This window comes from Chiloscyllium plagiosum, unplaced genomic scaffold, assembly GCF_037043375.1.
Source record: "Chiloscyllium plagiosum isolate Xiang-an unplaced genomic scaffold, Cpla_swu_hap1 HiC_scaffold_42, whole genome shotgun sequence".
Taxonomy (NCBI): domain Eukaryota; kingdom Metazoa; phylum Chordata; class Chondrichthyes; order Orectolobiformes; family Hemiscylliidae; genus Chiloscyllium; species Chiloscyllium plagiosum.
The window spans coordinates 2377792-2396416 of record NW_028270180.1 but is presented as its reverse complement, the minus strand read 5'-3'; the positions used below and the strand labels follow the sequence as shown (position 1 = coordinate 2396416).

Here is an 18625-nt window from a genome sequence, read left to right as displayed (position 1 = left end):
TGTAGATTGAGGGTGAAACACGTTGCTACTGACATGGGTCAAACTGTTTCTCTTGAACTAAGCTACCTTGCCAACTGGGGGTAATATTAAACTTTGCAATAAAGTGAAAATTGAGACAGATGTTTCTCGTGCCGTTTAGGACCCACATGAATGGCTCAGACCCGTGATGCACAACTGAAGCAAGACTGAAAGCAGCAGGAGAGAGGCAAGTTAATTCCACTGACCGTGATTAAATGCCAGTAATAAAGGATCAGAGAGGCTGGGGCAGGGTGGGTGGCATGCTGAATGTTCCCAGAGAAGGAATTGCTCAGATTGCAGATACTTGCAGCTCATGAATTAAAATAATCAGACAGTGTAATGAGTCTTAAAGAGTCACACTTGGGAATAAGATGGAGGCAGTACATTGTTGAGCAGCTCCTGTTTGCCCAGGGAAGAGGGGGGACTTTGAAATAATTTATAAATTATTAATTTACTTCAAAAATGGGCTGGACCTGTCACTGGCTGTAAAAGCGGTCACCTCATCCAACCAGGTGATGTCAGGTTCAATCTGATCGCTGAACAGAAACTTTCTGTCCACGAATGGTCTTGTGTCTCCAGGAGGATGTATCCCTGGGTTGGTTTGATCTGATGGGTTTAGGGCTGGGGAGAGGTGCAGGTTGGGTGGAGCAGACAGCCTTTGGCTTATCCTTACTCTGCTATTATCTGTGTCTGATTTCAGCACAGTGAGGACAGAGCAAGAGAACGAAGGCGCAGGCAGGAGGAACACTTAGGGTGGAGAATTGCAAGCTCAAGAGAACCAGCAATGTTCAGAGGAGCACAGGGAAAATGGAGACAAGAACACCTCTAAAGGGAAGGTGCATTTGGAGGTGAGAGCCAGGAAATTAATCCGCTTTGTGACACAACTCTTGCCACGAAGATCCAACTTCTGTTCAGTTATCTCCATAACTCGCTCACTGTCCCAGGGGAAGGTCAGAGAGGGCAGCTTCCCTTACCAGGTCTCCACCTGGAAGGGGGTAGCCAATGTTTTGCCAATCTGGGAATGTGCCCAAGATGACAGACAAGGGGAGCAATGAGGAACTGACTGTTAACAAACTTCCTCATCCCTGATTTCACGCTGATTTTCAGCGATTATATTTCACAGCAGTGATATAATAACATACATTAACCCAGTGATGTGGTAATCCATTAACACAAACCATGGGATTAGGTTCATAGCAATATGATAGTTCTCTATTAACATGGTTAAAAAATCACACAACACCTGGTTATAGTCCAACAGGTTTATTTGGAAGCACTGGCTTTCGGAGAGCTGCCTGATGAAGGAGCAGCGCTCCAAAATCTAGTGCTTCCAATTAAACCTGTTCGACTATAACCTGGTGTTGCATGATTTTTAACTTTGTCCACCCCAGTCCAACACCGTCATCTCCACATTATCTCTATTAACATGGTGATAGTGTTATTAAAATGTCATTATATGATGGTATTATATTAATACAGGTATAGTTTGATATTCACACAATGATAGGATAGTATTTCATTAACATCAAAATATAGAAACTAGGAGCAGGCCATTTGTCCCATTGAGACTGCTGTCCCATTCAGTATGTCATTGGCTGATCCTCTATCTCAGTGATGTTTTCTCTCCATCACCTTTAAAATCTCAAAAACAAATTTTCAATATCTTTCTGGAGTATACTCAGTGATCCATCCTCCACAGCCTTCTCAGTGTAGAAATATTTCCTCATCACATTCCAAAATGGTCCACCCGTTATCCCCCACGACTGTGTCCCTGGTTCAGCACTCCCCCAACCAGGGGAAACTTGTACTGACATCCAGTCTGTCCACCCCTATTGGCTTTTACATGTTCCATTGAAGCAAGAGTAGGCCATTCAGCCCGTCAAGCCTGCTCTGCCTTTCATCATAAGCATGGCTGGCTATCCAACTATTCCTGCTTTTCCCTCACATCCTTTGACAACTTGAGTCCCAGTTTCTATGTTCAACTCCTTCTTGCAATCAGATAAAGTTCTAGCCGTGACTGTTTTCTGTGCTAGTGAATTCTGCCATTCTTTGGGCGAACACATTTCTCCTCATCTCAGTCTAAAATGGTTTCACCTGTGTTCTGAGACTGTGACCCCTGACTCTGGACCCCTCTGCCATTGAGAACGTCCTTCCTGCATTTACCTACCTAGTCCTGTTAGAACTGTATACATTTCAATCAGATCTCATTTTCTTAACGTCGGGTGGAAACAGGTCCAATCAAACCAATCTCTCTCTCCCCGTGGTACAATCCCACGATGCCCAATATCAGTTTAATGAACTGCTGCTGCAGTTTGTCTATGGCAAGTATATCTTTCTTAAGAAGGGGACTGAAACTGCGCAGAGTACTCCAGTGTGGTCTCACCAAACCCCTGTATAACTGCGGTAACACATCCCTATTCCTGAACTCCAACCCATTTCCAATGAAGGTCAAAGTATTGTTTGCCTACCTAATTGCTTGTTGCACTGGCCTGTCTCCATTCATTAATGGTGATATAATATTATTACATTAACAGAGGAATATGATAAGATGATATAGAAGTATATCATGGTGGTATAGAAGTCTTTTATTAACACAGTGATAAAATTGTGTTAAAAGTGATATATTAATACAGAGTTTTGATAGCGTTATATGTATTTATATTGTATTTATGTGGTAATATATTAATGGTGATCAGATGGTATTTATATAACACTGATACTGCAGAAACACTGTACTGTAATCATTATATTAATGCTAATGTCACAGTGTCACATCAAGACTATGATATGTGAGTATTAACACAGTCACACAATTATGTAACATGAACAGCATGATTTGAGAGTGTTACATTACTAGGGTGAAATGAGAGTTTTGTATTAATGGGGACATGAGAGTGTTGTATTAACATGGGTATATGCAAATGTTACATTAACAGGGTAATATGAGAATGCTGTATTAACAGGGGGATATGAGAGTGATGTATTAACAGGGTGATATGGGAGTGTTACATTAACAGGGGGATATGAGAGTGTTGTACGAACAGGGGGATATGAGAGTGCTGTATTAACAGGGTGATATGAAAGAGTTACATTAATACGGTGATATGAGAGTGTTACATTAACAGGGGGATATGAGAGTGTTGTACGAACAGGGGGATATGAGAGTGCTATATTAACAGGGTGATATGAAAGAGTTACATTAATACGGTGATATGAGAGTGTTACATTAACGGGGGATATGAGAATGCTGTATTAACAGGGGGGATATGAGAGTGATGTATTAACAGAGGGGATATGAGAGTGATGTATTAACAGGGTGTTATGGGAGTGATACATTAACAGGGGGCTATGAGAGTGTTGTACAAATGGGGATATGAGAGTGCTGTATTAACAGGGTGATATGAAAGAGTTACATTAATAGCGTGACATGAGAATGTTATATTAACTGGGGTATATGGGAGTGTTGTATTAAATGAGGGCTATGCAAGTGTTACATTAATAGCGTGACATGAGAATGTTACATTAACTGGGGGATATGGGAGTGCTGTATCAACAGGGTGATATGGGAGTGTTACATTAACAGGGGGATATGAGAGTGCTGCATTAACAGGGGGATATGCGAGTGTTGTATTAACAGGGGGATATGAGAGTGCTGTATAAACAGTGAGATATGAGAGTACTGTATTAAATGGGGAATATGCGAGTGTTACATTAACAGCGTGACATGAGAATGTTACATTAACTGGGGGATATGGAGTGTTATATTAACAGGGTGATAAGAGTGTGTTACATTAACAGGGGGATATGAGAGTGCTGTATTAACAGGGTGATGTGAGAGTGCTGTATTAACAGGGTGATGTGAGAGAGTGTTACATTAGCAGGGTGATAAGGAAGTGTTAAATTCACGGGGGATATGAGAGTGTTACATTAACAGGGGGATATCAGAGTGTTGTATTAACAGGGGAATTTGAAAGTGTTACATTAACAGGGTGCAATGTGAGTGCTATATTAACAGTGTGATAGGAGACTGCTGTATTAACAAGGGGATATGCGAGTGCTGTATTAATAGGGTGATGTGAGAGTGTTACATTAACAGGGTGATAAGAGTGCGTTTCATTAACAGGGAGTTATGAGAGTGTTATATTAACAGTGATATGAGAGTGTTACACTAATGGGGGATATGAGAGTGCTGTATTAACAGGGTTTTATGGGAGTGTTACATTAACAGGGGGATATGAGAGTGTTGTACTAACAGGGGGATATGAGAGTGCTGTATTAACAGGGGGATAACAGAGTGTCGTATTAACAGGGGAATGTGAGAGTGCTGTATTAACAGGGGGATATGAGAGTGTTGCATTAACAGGGGGATATGAGATTGCTGCATGAACGGGGATATGAAAGTGCTGTATTAAATGGGGAATATGCAAATGTTACATTAACAGCATGATATGAAAATGTTACACTAACTGGGGAATATGGGAGTGTTGTATCAACAGAGTGATAAGAGTTTGTTACATTAACAGGGAGTTATGAGAGTGCTGTATTAACAGGGGGATGTGAGAGTGTTACATTAACGGGATATGAGAGTGCTGTATTAACAGGGTGATATGAGAGTTACATTAACAGTGGGTTATGAGAGTGTTGTATTAACAGAGGGTCATGAGTGTGTAACGTTAACAGGGTGATATGAGGATGTTCTATTAACAGGGGATATGAGAATGTTACATTACCGGGGGAATATGAGAATGCTGTATTAACAGGTGGATATGAGAGTGTTAAATTAACAGGGGATATGAGAGTGCTGTATTAACAGGGGGATATGAGTGTGTTACATTAACAGGAGGATATGAGAGTGTTTCATTAACGGGGAATATGAGAATGCTGTATTAGCAGCGGGATATGTGTGTGCTGTATTTACAGGATGATATGAGAGTGTTACATTTACAGGGGAATATGAGAGTGTTGTATTAAAAGCATGTATTAACACGTTGATATGAGAGTGTTAGATTAGCAGGGGGATACGAGAATGCTGCATTTAGCTGGGGAATATGAGAGTTCTGTAATAACAGGAGGATATGAGCGTGGTAGAATAGCATTAACAGGGTGATAAGAGTGTGTTACATTAACAGGGGGATATGAGAGTGCTGCATTAACAGGGTGATGTGCGAATGTTACATTAGCAGGGTGATAAGAGAGTGTTAAATTCACGGGGGATATGAGAATGTTACATTAATGGGGGATATCAGAGTGCTGTATTAACAAGGGGATATCAGAGTGTCGTATTAACAGGGGAATGTGAGAGTGCTGTATTAACAGGGGGATATGAGAGTGTTACATTAACAGGAGGATATGAGAGTGTTTCATTAACGGGGAATATGAGAATGCTGTATTAGCAGCGGGATATGTGTGTGCTGTATTTACAGGATGATATGAGAGTGTTACATTAACAGGGGAATATGAGAGTGTTGTATTAAAAGCATGATATGAGACTGCTGTATTAACAGGGTGATATGAAAGTGTTACATTAACTAGGGAATATCAGGATGTTACATTATCTGAGGGATACGACAGTGTTGTATTAGCAGGTGATAAGAGTGTTACATTAACGGGGGATATGAGAATGTTGTATTAACAGGATGATATGAGAGTGTTACATTAACAGGAGAAATATGAGAGTGCTGTATTAACACGTTGATATGAGAGTGCTATATTAACAGGGGATATGAGAGTGCTATATTAACATGTTGATATGCGAGTGCCATATTAACAGGGGATATGAGAGTGCTGTATTAACACGTTGATATGAGAGTGTTAGATTAGCAGGGGGATATGAGTGTGCTGCATTTAGCTGGGGAATATGAGAGTCCTATAATAAGCAGGGGTATGAGCATGGTAGATTAACATGGTGATATGAGAGTATGACATTAACAGGTTGATATGAAAGTGTTACATTAACAGGGGGAGATGAGAGTGCCATATTTATAGTAGGAGATGAGAGTGCTATATTAACAGGGTGATAAGACAGTGTTACATTAACAGGTGAATATGAGAGTCCTGTATTAACAGGGTGATGTGAGAATGTTACATTAACAGGAGAAATATGAGAGTGCTGTATTAACACGTTGATATGAGAGTGCTATATTAACAGGGGATATGAGAGTGCTATATTAACATGTTGATATGCGAGTGCCATATTAACAGGGGATATGAGAGTGCTGTATTAACACGTTGATATGAGAGTGTTAGATTAGCAGGGGGATATGAGTGTGCTGCATTTAGCTGGGGAATATGAGAGTCCTATAATAAGCAGGGGTATGAGCATGGTAGATTAACATGGTGATATGAGAGTATGACATTAACAGGTTGATATGAAAGTGTTACATTAACAGGGGGAGATGAGAGTGCCATATTTATAGTAGGAGATGAGAGTGCTATATTAACAGGGTGATAAGACAGTGTTACATTAACAGGTGAATATGAGAGTCCTGTATTAACAGGGTGATGTGAGAATGTTACATTAACCGAGGGATATGAGAGTGTTACATTAACAGGGGAATATGAGAGTGTTACATTACTAGGGTGATATGAGAGTGCTGTATTAACAGTGTGATGAGAGTGTTACATTAACTGGAAGATATGAGTGTGCTGTATTAACAGGATGATATGAGAGTGCTGTATTAACAGGGAGATATGACAGTGTTACATTAACAGGGGAATATGAGGGTGTTAAATTAATTTGGGATATAAGAATTCTGTCATAACAGTGGAATTTGAGAGTGGTATTTTTACAGGGGGAGCTGAGAGTGCTATATTAGCAGTGTGATATGAGAATGTTATATCAACAGGGGATATGAGAGTGCTGTATTAACAGGGGGAAATGAGAGTGCCATATTAACAAGGGGATATAAGAGTGTTATGTTAACAGGGTGATATGAGGGTGTTATATTAATGGGGGTTAGAGAGCGTTGTATTATCAGGGTGATGTAAGAGTGTTACATGAACAAGGTGAAATGAGAGTGTTGTATTAACAGTGGGATATGAGAGTGTTACATTAACAGGGTGATATGAAAGTGCTGTATTAAAAGGGAATATGAGAATGTTAACAGGGAATCTGAGAGTGTTGTATTAACAGGGGGATGCAGAGTCTTACATTAACAGGGGAATGTGAGAGTGCTGTATTAACAGGGTGATATGAGAGTGTGGAGAAAGTGAGGGCTGCAGATGCTGGAGATCAGAGCTGAAAATGTGTTGCTGGAAAAGCGCAGCAGGTCAGGCAGCATCCAAGGAGCAGGAGAATCGATGTTTCGGGCATAAGCCCTTCTTCAGGAATGAGGAAAGTGTGTCCAGCAGGCTAAGATAAAAGGTAGGGAGGAGGGACTTGGGGGAGGGGCGTTGGAAATGCGATAGGTGGAAGGAGGTCAAGGTGAGGGTGATAGGCCGGAGTGGGGGTGGGGGCGGAGAGGTCAGGAAGAAGATTGCAGGTGAGGAAGACGGTGCTGAGTTCGAGGGATTTAACTGAGATATGAGGGTGTCATATTAATGGGGGTTAGACAGCGTTGTATTATCAGGGTGATGTAAGAGTCTTACATGAACAGGGGAATATGAGAGTGCTGTATTAATGGGGGATATTAAAAATGCTGCATTAACAGGGTGATATGAGAGTGCTTCCGAACAGGGGGTTTGGAGTGTCACATTAACAAGGGGATATGAGAGTGCTGTATGGACAGGGGGATATGAGAGTTCAGTAATAACAGTGTAATATGAGAATTTGAGAGTGTTGTATTAATAGGATGATAGAGTGCTGTATTAACAGGGGGATATGAAAGTGTTGCATTAACAGGGGGCTATCAGAGTGTTACATTAACAGGGAAATATGCGAGTGCTGTATTAACAGGGGAATATTAGAGTGCTGTATTAACAAGGGGATATGAGAGTGTTAACTTAACAGGGAGTCTGAGTGTGTTGTATTAATGGGGGAATGCAAGAGTTGTACATTATCAGGAGAATATGAGTGTTACATTAACAGAGGATGTGAGAGTGTTGTATTAACAGGGGGATATGAGAGTGTTGTATTCACAGGGGGATATGATAGTGCTATATTAAGAGGGTGATATGAGAGTGCTGCATTAACAGCGTGATATGACAGTGATTCATTAACGGGGGATGCGAGACGGCTGTATTAACGGTGATATTAGAGAGTTAAGTGTGATATGAGAGTGCTATATTAACAGGGGGAGATGACATTGCTGAATTACCGGGGGATATGAGAGTGTTATATTAACTGGGATATGAGAATGTTGTATTAACAGAAAGGTATGAGAGTGTTACATTAACGGAGATTATGACAGTGCTGTATTAGCAAGGGAATATGAGAGTGTTGTATTAACAGGAAGATATGAGAGTACTGTATTTAAAGGGGGATATGAGAGTGTTAAATTAACAGGGAATCTGGGAGTGTTGTATTAACAGGGGGATATGAGAGTGTTAAATTCACAGAGGGATGTGAGAGTGTTGTATTATCAGGAAGATATGAGAGTACTGTATTTAAAGGGGGATATGAGAGTGTTAAATTAACAGGGAATCTGGGAGTGTTGTATTAACAGGGGGAAATGAAAGTGTTGCAATAACAGGGAATATGAGAATGCTGTATTAACAGGAGGATATGAGAGTGCAGTGTTAACAGAGGGATATGAGAGTGTTACATTAATGGGGGGATATGAGAGTGCAGTATTAACAGTGTAATATGAGAGTGCTGTATTAACAGGGGGATATGAGAATGCTGTATTAACAGGGGGATATGAGAGTGTTGTATTAACAGGGTATATGAGAGTGTTCCATTAACTGGGGATATGGCAGTGTTATATTAACAGGAGGATATGAGAGTTTTACATTTAAAGGGGGATATGAGAGTGTTACATTAACAGGGTGATATGAGAGTGTTACATTAACGGGGATATGAGGGTGTTGTATTCACAGGTGGATATGATAGTGCTATATTAAGAGGGTGATATGAGAGTGTTTCATTAATGGGGGATATGAGAGGCCTGTATTAACAGTGATATTAGAGTGTTAAGTGTGATATGAGAGTGCTGTATTAACAGGGTATATGAGAGTGTTACATTAACAGAGGGAGATGACATTGCTGAATTACCAGGGGGATATGAGAGTGTTATATTAACTGGGGATATGAGAGCGTTGTATTAACAGGAAGATATGAGAGTGTTACATTAACGGGGGTTATGACTGTATTAGCAAGGGAATATGAGAGTGTTGTATTAACAGGGTGATATGAGAGTGTTGCATTAACAGAGGGATGTGAGAGTGTTGTATTAACAGGGTGATATGATAGTGCTGTATTTAAAGGCGGATATGAGAGTGTTAAATTAACAGGGAATCTGGGAGTGTTGTATTAACAGGGTGAAATGAGAGTGTTACATTAACAGGGGGATGTGAGAGTGTTGTATTAACAGGGTGATATGAGAGTGTTGCAATAACAGGGGGATATGAGAGTGCTGTGTTAACAGGGAGAAATGAGAATGCTGTATTAACAGGGGGATATGAGAGTGTTGCATTAACAGGGTGATATGAGAGTGTTACATTAACAGGGGAAGATAAGAATGTTACCTTAACAGGGGGATTTGAGAATTATGTATTAACACAGGAATAGGAGAGTGTCACATTAACGGGGGATATGAGGGTGTTGTACTAACGGTGATATAAGAGTGCTGTATTAAAATTAGATTAGATTAGATTACTTTAGATTAGATTACTTTACAGTGTGGAAACAGGCCCTTCGGCCCAACAAGTCCACACCGCCCCGCCGAAGCGCAAACCACCCATACCCCTACATTTACCCCTTACCTAACACTATGGGCAATTTAGCATGGCCAATTCACCTGACCTGCACATCTTTGGCCTGTGGGAGGAAACCGGAGCACCCGGAGGAAACCCACGCAGACACGGGGAGAATGTGCAAACTCCACACAGTCAGTCGCCAGAGGTGGGAATTGAACCCAGATCTCTAGCGCTGCGAGGCAGCAGTGCTAACCACTGTGCCACCGTGCCGCCCAATGGGGGATCTGAGAGTGCTGCATTAACAGGATGTTATCAGAGAGTTACATTAATAGCGGGTTATGAGAGTGTTCATTAGCAGGAGTATATGAGGGTGCTGTATTAATAGAGTGATATGAGAATGTTACATTAACAGGGTGATATGAGAGTTTTACACTAACAGGGTGATATGAGGATGATGTACTAACAGGGTGATATGAGAGTGCTGTATTAACAGGGGGATATGAGACTGCTGTATTAACATGGTGATATGAGGGTATTAACGGGGAATATGAGAGTGCTATATTAGCAGAGTATATGAGAGTGTTCATTAATTGGAGATATGGCAGTGTTGTAGTAACAGGAGGATATGTGAGTGTTACATTAAGAGGGGATATGAGAGTGCTATATTAACAGGGTGATGTGAGAGTGCTGTATTAACAGGGGGATATGAGAGGGTTATATTAACGGTGGGATAAATGAGTATTGTATTAACAGGGTGATATGAGAGTATTAGATTAACAGAGTGATGTGGAGTGCTGAACCAACAGGGTGATTTGAGAGTGCTGTATTAACAGGGTGATATGAGAGTGCTCTACTAACAGAATGATTTGAGGGTGTTACATTAACTGGAAGATATGCGAGTGCTGTACTAACAAGGTGATAAGAGAGTGTTACATTAACAGGGGGATATGAGGGAGTCATATTAACAGCAGGATATGAGAGTGCTCTATTAGCTGGGTGATATGAGAGTGCTGTATTAACAGGGTGATATGAGAGTGTTACATTACTGGGGGATGTGAGAGTGCTGTACTAACAGGGTGATATGAGAGTGTTACATTAACAGGGAGATATGAGAGGGCTGTATTAACAGCATGATATGAGAGTACAATATTAACAAGTGGTATGGAAGTGCTGTACTAACAGCGTGATATGAGGGTGCTGTATTAAAATGGAGATATGAGAGTGTTACATTAACAGGGAATCTGAGAGTGTTGTATTAATGATGGGATGCAAGAGTCTTACATTATCAGGGAGATATGAGAATGCTGTATTAACAGTGGAATATGGGAGTGTTACATTAACATGGGGATATGGGAGTGTTACATTAACATGGGGATATGGGAGTGTTACATTAACATGGGGATATGAGAGTGTTGTATTAACAGAGGGATATAAGGGAGTCACATTAACAGCAGGATATGAGAGTGCTCTATTAGCTGGGTGATATGAGAGTGCTGTATTAACACGGTGATATGAGAGTGTTACATTAACAGGGATATATGAGAGTGCTGTATTAACAGGGTGATATTAGAGTGTTACATTAACGGGGATGTGAGAGTGCTGTATTGACAGGGGGATATGAAAGTGCTGTATTAACAGGGTGATATGAGAGTGCTGTATTAACAGGGTGATATGAGGGTCCTGTATTAAAAGGGGGATATGAGAGTGTTACATTAACAGGGAATCTAAGAGTGTTGTATTAACGATGGGATGCAAGAGTCTTACATTAATAGGGAAATATGAGAATGCTGTATTAAAAGGGGGATATGAGAGTGTTACATTTACATGGGGAAATGGGAGTGTTACATTAACAGGGGGATATGAGAGTGTTCATTAACAGAAGGATACGAGGGTGCTGTATTAACAGGTTGATATGAGAATGTATTATTAATGGAGGGATATGAGGGTGTTGTATTCACAGGGGAATATGAGGGTGCTGCATTAACAGCGAGATATGAGAGTGTTGTATTAACAGGGGAATATAAGGGTGTTGTATTAACAGGGAGACATGAGAGAGCTATATTAACAGGGTGATATGAGAGTGTCGTATTAGCAGGGAAATATGAGAGTGCTGTATTAACAGGGTATATGAAAGTGTTCCATTAACTGGGGATATGGCAGTGTTGTATTAACAGGAGGATATGAGAGTTTTACATTCAGAGGGATATGAGAGTGCTGTATTAATAGAGGAATATGAGAGGCTTATATTAACAGAGGGATATATGAGTATTGTATTAACAGGGTGATATGAGAGTATTAGATTAACAGAGTGATATGGAGTGCTGAATTAACAGGGGTATATGAGAGTACTGTATTAATGGGGGTTATGAGAGTGCTGCATTAACAGGGTGATATGAGAGTGCTCTACTAACAGAATGATTTAAGGGTGTTACACTAACTGGAAGATATGAAAGTGCTGTACTAACAGGGTGATAAGAGAATGTTACATTAACAGCAGGATATGAGAGTGCTGTACTAACAGGGTGATAAGAGAGTGTTACATTAACAGCAGGATATGAGAGTGCTATATTAACAGGGGAATATGAGAGTGCTGAATTAACGGGGGATATGAAAGTGCTGTATTAAAAGGGGGATATGAGAGTGTTAAATTAACAGGGAATCTGAGAGTGTTGTATTAACGAGGGGGTGCAAGAGTCTTACATTAACATGAGGATATGGGAGTGTTACATTAACAGGGGATATGAGAAAGCTCTATTAACAGGGGGATATGAGAAAGCTCTATTAACAGGGGGATATGAGAGTGCTGTATTGTCAGGGGGAAATGAGAGTGCTATATTATCAGGGGTATATGAGAGTGCTGTTCTGACGGGGTGATATGAGAGTGTTATGTTAACAGGGGGATATGATAAGTGCTGTATTAACAGGGGATCTGAGAGTGCTTTGTTAACAGGGTGATATGAGGGTGTTATATTAACAGGAGGATCTGAGAGTGCTTTGTTAACAGGGTGATATGAGGGTGTTGTATGAACAGGGTGGTATGAGACTGCTGTATTAACAGGGTGATATGAGAATTTTGAGAAGATTTGTAGCTCAGGTTGATGTTCTGAATGTTGGTTTGCTCGCTGTTCATTTCCAGACGTTTTCATCACCCTACTAGGTAACATCTTCAGTGGGCCTCCAGGTGAAGCACTGCTGATAATTCCTGCTTTCTATTTGTATGTATGGGTTTCTTTGGGTTGGTGATGTCATTTCCTGTGCTGATGTCATTTCCTGCTGTTTTCTCTCTCAAGGATGGTAGATGGGGTCTAACGCGATGTGTTTGTTGATAGAGATCTGGTTGGAATACCATGCTTCTAGGAATTCTCGTGCATGTCTCTGTTTGGCTTGTCCTAGGATGGATGTGTTGCCCTAGTTGAAGTGGTGTTCTTCCTTATGTGTATGTAAGGATACTAGCGAGAGAGGGTCATGTATTAGCAGGGTGATAACAGTGTCCTGTTACTGCCTTATCCCAAACCCTTGATTCCACTATCCTTAAGAGCTCTATCCATCTCTTTCTTGAAAGTATCCAGAGACTTGGCCTCCACTGCCTTCTGGGGCAGAGCATTCCACACACCCACCACTCTCTGGGTGAAGACGTTTCTCCTCAACTCTGTTCTAAATGGCCTACCCCTTATTTTTAAACTGTGTCCTCTGGTTCGGGACTCACCCATCAACGGAAACATGCTTCCTGCCTCCAGAGTGTCCAATCCTTTAATAATCTTATACGTCTCAATCAGATCCCCTCTCATCCTTCTAAACTCAAGTGTATACAAGCCCAGTCACTCCAATTTTTCAACATATGATAGTCCTGCCATTCTGGGAATTGACCTCATGAACCTATGCTGCACTCCCTTAATAGCCAGAATGTCCTTCCTCAAATGTGGAGACCAAAACTACACACAAAAGTCCAGGTGCGGTCTCACCAGGGCACTGGACAGCTGAAGAAGGACCTCTTTGCTCCTATACTCAATTCCTCTTGTTATGAAGGCCAGCATGCCATAGGCTTTCTTCACTGTCTGCTGTACCTGCATGCTTGCTTTCATTGACTGATGTACAAGAACACCCAGATCTCGTTGTCCTTCCCCTTTACCTAACTTTACTCCGTTTAAATAGTAATCTGTCTTCCTGTTCTTGCCACCAAAGTGGATAACCACACATTTATCCACATTAAACTGCTTCTGTCATGCATCTGTCCACTCACCTAGCCTGTCCAAGTCATCCTGTATTCTCATAACATCCTCCTCACATTCACCCTGCCACCCAGCTTTGTGTAATCAGCATATTTGCTAATATTACTTTTAATGCCTTCATCTATATCATTAATGTAGTCCCAGCACCGAACCTTGTGGTAACCCACTGGTCACCGCCTGCCATTCCGAAAGGGACCCGTTTATCACTACCCTTTGCTTCCTGTCAGCCAGCCAATTTTCAATCAAAGTCAATATTTTGCCCCCAGTACCATCTGCCCTAATTTTGCTCTCTAATGTCCCATGCGGGACTCTATCAAAGGCTTTCTGAAAGTCCAGGTACACTACATCCGCTGGCTCTCCCTTGTCCATCTTCATAGTTACACACTGAAAACATTCCAGAAGATTAGTCAAGCACGATTTCCCCTTCATAAATCCATGCTGATTCTGACCTCTCCTGTTACTGCTATCCAAATGAGTCATAATTTCATCTTTTATAATTGACTCCAGCATCTTTCCCACTATTGACGTCAGGTTAACTGGTCTATAATTCCCTGTTTTCTCTCTCCCTCCTTTCTTGAAAAGTGGGACAACATTAGCCACTCTCAATTCCATAGGAACTGATCCTGAATCTATAGAACATTGGAAAATGATTACCAATGCATCCACAATTTCTAGAGCCACCTCCTTAAGTACCCTGGGATGCAGATCATCAGGTCCCGGGGACTTCTCAGCCTTCAGACCTAACAGTCTATCCAACACCATTTCCTGCTTAATATAAACCCTTCAGTTCATCCATTACCCTAGGTGCTTCAGCCACTATTATATCTGGGAGGTTGCTTGTGTCTTCCCCAGTGAAGACAGATCCAAAGGACCTATTCAACTCTTCTGCCATTTCCTTGTTCCCTATAATAAATTCACCCAATTCTATCTTCAAGGGCCCGATTTTAATCTTAACCATTTTTTTTCTTTGCACATACCTAAAAAAGCTTTTACTATCCTCCTCTATATTTTAGGCCAGTTTGCCTCCGTACCTCAATTTTTCTCCATGTATTGTGTTTTTAGTTATCCTCTGTTACTCTTTAAAAGTTTCCCAGTCCTCTGATTTCCTGCTCACCTCTGCTATGTTATACTTCTCTTTTATCTTTATACAGTCCTTAACTTCCCTTGTCAGCCACAGCCACCCCTGACTCCCCTTCGGATCTTTCTTCCTCTTTGGAAAGGACTGATCCTGCACCATCTGCATTATATCCAGAAATACCTGCCATTGTTGTTCCACTGCCATCCCTGCTTGGGTATTGTACCATTGAACTTAGGCCCGCTCCTCCCATAGCTCCATAGTTCCCTTTGTTCAACTGCAATACTGACACATATCAGTGTGTTACATTAACTGGGGGGATTTGAGAATGCTGTATTAACAGGGGAATATGAGAGTGTTACATTAGCCGGGGGATATGAGAGTGTTACATTAGCGGGGGATATGAGAGTTTTACATTAGCAGGGTGATATGAGAATGCTGTACTAACAGGGTGACATGAGAGTGTTACATTAACAGAAGGATATGAGGGAGTTGTATTAACAACAAGATATGAGAGTGCTGTATTAACAGGGTGATATGAGAGTGTTACATTAACAGGGGATAAGAGAGTGCTGTATTATCTGGTGATATGAGAGTTTTACATTAACAGAGGGATATGAGGGAGTCGTATTAACAAGAGGATATGAGAGTGTTACATTAACAGGGGGATATGAGAGTGCTGAATTAACGGGGGATATGAAAGTGCTGTACTAAAAGGGAGATATGAGAGTATTAAATTAACAGGGAATCTGAGAGTGTTGTATTAATGGGGGATGCAAGAGTCTTACATTAACGGGGGATATGAGAGTGCTGTATTACAGGGTGATATGAGAGTGCTGTATTAACAAGGAGATATCAGAGTGTTTCATTAACAGGCAAATACGAGATTGCTGTATTAACAGGATGATATGCGAGTGTTATATTATCAGGGTCATATCAGAGTTTTACACTATCAGAGTGATATCACAGTGTTGTATTAACATGGTGAAATGGGAGTGCTACATTAACAGGATGATGACCCTGTCTTCACAGAGATGTGTGGGCGTTGTACTAACAGGGTGACATGAGAGTACTATAACTGCTTCCCATGAGGGTATTGTACTTACAGGGTAATATTAACAGTATGATATGAGGGTGCTATACTAACAGCATGATATGAAGGTGTTGTACTAACAGGGTGATATGAGCGTGTTGTACTAACAGCATGATATGAGCGTGTTGTACTAACAGGGTGATATGAGCATGCTGTACTAACAGGGTAATCTGAGGCTGTTGTACTAACAGGGTGATATGAGGGTGTTGTACTAACAGGGTGATATGAGCATGTTGTACTAACAGGGTAATCTGAGGGTGTTGTACTAACAGGGTAATCTGAGGGTGTTGTACTAACAGGGTGATATGAGCATGTTGTACTAACAGGGTAATCTGAGGGTGTTGTACTAACAGGGTGATATGAGGGTGTTGTACTAACAGGGTGATATGAGCATGTTGTACTAACAGGGTAATCTGAGGGTGTTGTACTAACAGGGTGATATGAGGGTGTTGTACTAACTGGGTAATCTGAGGGTGTTGTACTAACAGGGTGATATGAGGGTGTTGTACTAACTGGGTAATCTGAGGGTGTTGTACTAACAGGGTGATATGAGCGTGTTGTACTAACAGGGTAATCTGAGGGTGTTGTACTAACAGGGTGATATGAAGGTGTTGTACTAACAGGGTAATCGGAGGGTGTTGTACTAACAGAGTGATATGAGCATGTTGTACTAACAGGGTAATCTGAGGGTGTTGTACTAACAGGGTGATATGAGGGTATTGCACTAACAGGGTGATATGAGGGTGTTGTACTGACAGCGTGATATGAGCGTGTTGTACTAACAGGGTAATCTGAGAGTGTTGTACTAACAGGATAATCTAAGGGTGTTGTACTAACAGGGTAATCTGAGAGTGTTGTACTAACAGCGTGATATGAGGGTGTTATACTAACAGAGTGATATGAGCGTGTTGTACTGACAGCGTGATATGAGCGTGTTGGACTAACAGGGTAATCTGAGGGTGCTGTACTAACAGGGTGATATGAGCATGCTGTACGAACAGGGTAATCTGAGGGTGTTGTACTAACAGGGTGATATGAGGGTGTTGTACTAACAGGGTAATCTGAGGGTGTTGTACTAACAGGGTAATCTGAGGGTGTTGTACTAACAGGGTGATATGAGGGTGTTGTACTAACAGGGTAATCTGAGGGTGTTGTACTAACAGGGTGATATGAGGGTGTTGTACTAACAGCGTGATATGAGCATGCTGTACTAACAGGGTAATCTGAGAGTGTTGTACTAACAGGGTGATATAAGGGTGTTGTACTAACAGGGTGATATAAGGGTGTTGTACTAACAGGGTAATCTGAGAGTGTTGTACTAACAGGGTAATCTGAGAGTGTTGTACTAACAGGGTAATCTGAGGGTGTTGTTCTAACAGGGTGATATGAGCATGCTGTACTAACAGGGTAATCTGAGAGTGTTGTACTAACAGGGTAATCTGAGGGTGCTGTACTAACAGGGTGATATGAGGGTGTTGTACGAACAGGGTAATCTGAGGGTGTTGTAGTAACTGGGTAATCTGAGGGTGCTGTACTAACAGGGTGATATGAGCGTGTTGTACTAACAGGGTAATATGAGGGTATTACACTAACAGGGTGATATGAGGGTGTTGCACCAACAGGGTGATATGAGTGTGTTGTACTAACAGGGTAATATGAGGGTATTACACTAACAGGGTGATATGAGGGTGTTGCACCAACAGGGTGATATGAGTGTGTTGTACTAACAGCGTGATATAAGGGTGTTGTACACTAACAGGGTAATCTGAGGGTGCTGTGCTAACAGGGTGATAAGAGCATGCTGTACTAACAGGGTAATCTGAGAGTGTTGTACTAACAGGGTGATATGAGGGTGTTGTACTAACAGGGTAATCTGAGGGTGCTGTACTAACAGGGTAATCTGAGAGTGTTGTACTAACAGGGTAATCTGAGGGTGTTGTACTAACAGCGTGATATGAGGGTGTTGTACTAACAGGGTGATATGAGGGTGTTGTACTAACAGGGTAATCTGAGAGTGTTGTACTAACAGGGTAATCTGAGAGTGTTGTACTAACAGGGTAATCTGAGGGTGTTGTTCTAACAGGGTGATATGAGCATGCTGTACTAACAGGGTAATCTGAGAGTGTTGTACGAACAGGGTAATCTGAGGGTGCTGTACTAACAGGGTGATATGAGGGTGTTGTACGAACAGGGTAATCTGAGGGTGTTGTACTAACTGGGTAATCTGAGGATGCTGTACTAACAGGGTGATATGAGGGTTTTGTACAAACAGGGTAATCTGAGGGTGTTGTACTAACTGGGTAATCTGAGGGTGTTGTACTAACAGGGTGATATGAGGGTGTTGTACTAACAGGGTGATCTGAGGGTGTTGTACTAACAGAGTGATATGAGGGTGTTGTACTAACAGGGTGATAT

The 18625-nt window shown here is 41.4% G+C and overlaps 1 protein-coding gene across 13 annotated transcripts in view; it reads left to right on the top strand.

Moving 5' to 3' along the window:
- The window catches only part of LOC122542659 (leucine-rich repeat and immunoglobulin-like domain-containing nogo receptor-interacting protein 1), a 645371-nt gene that overhangs the window by 590476 nt on the left and 36270 nt on the right, over positions 1-18625 (top strand). For 6 of the 13 annotated variants that reach the window (XM_087981929.1, XM_087981934.1, XM_087981930.1 and 3 more), the window contains one exon: positions 140-205. The exons of 3 other annotated variants lie outside the window; for them this stretch is intronic. The gene's annotated coding sequence lies outside the window, so the exon portion shown is untranslated. Of the gene's footprint in view, positions 1-139; positions 206-718; positions 867-18625 lie in introns of all 13 variants that reach the window. 4 more of the 13 variants (XR_015754064.1, XM_087981931.1, XM_087981937.1 and 1 more) reach the window with 1 other exon arrangement.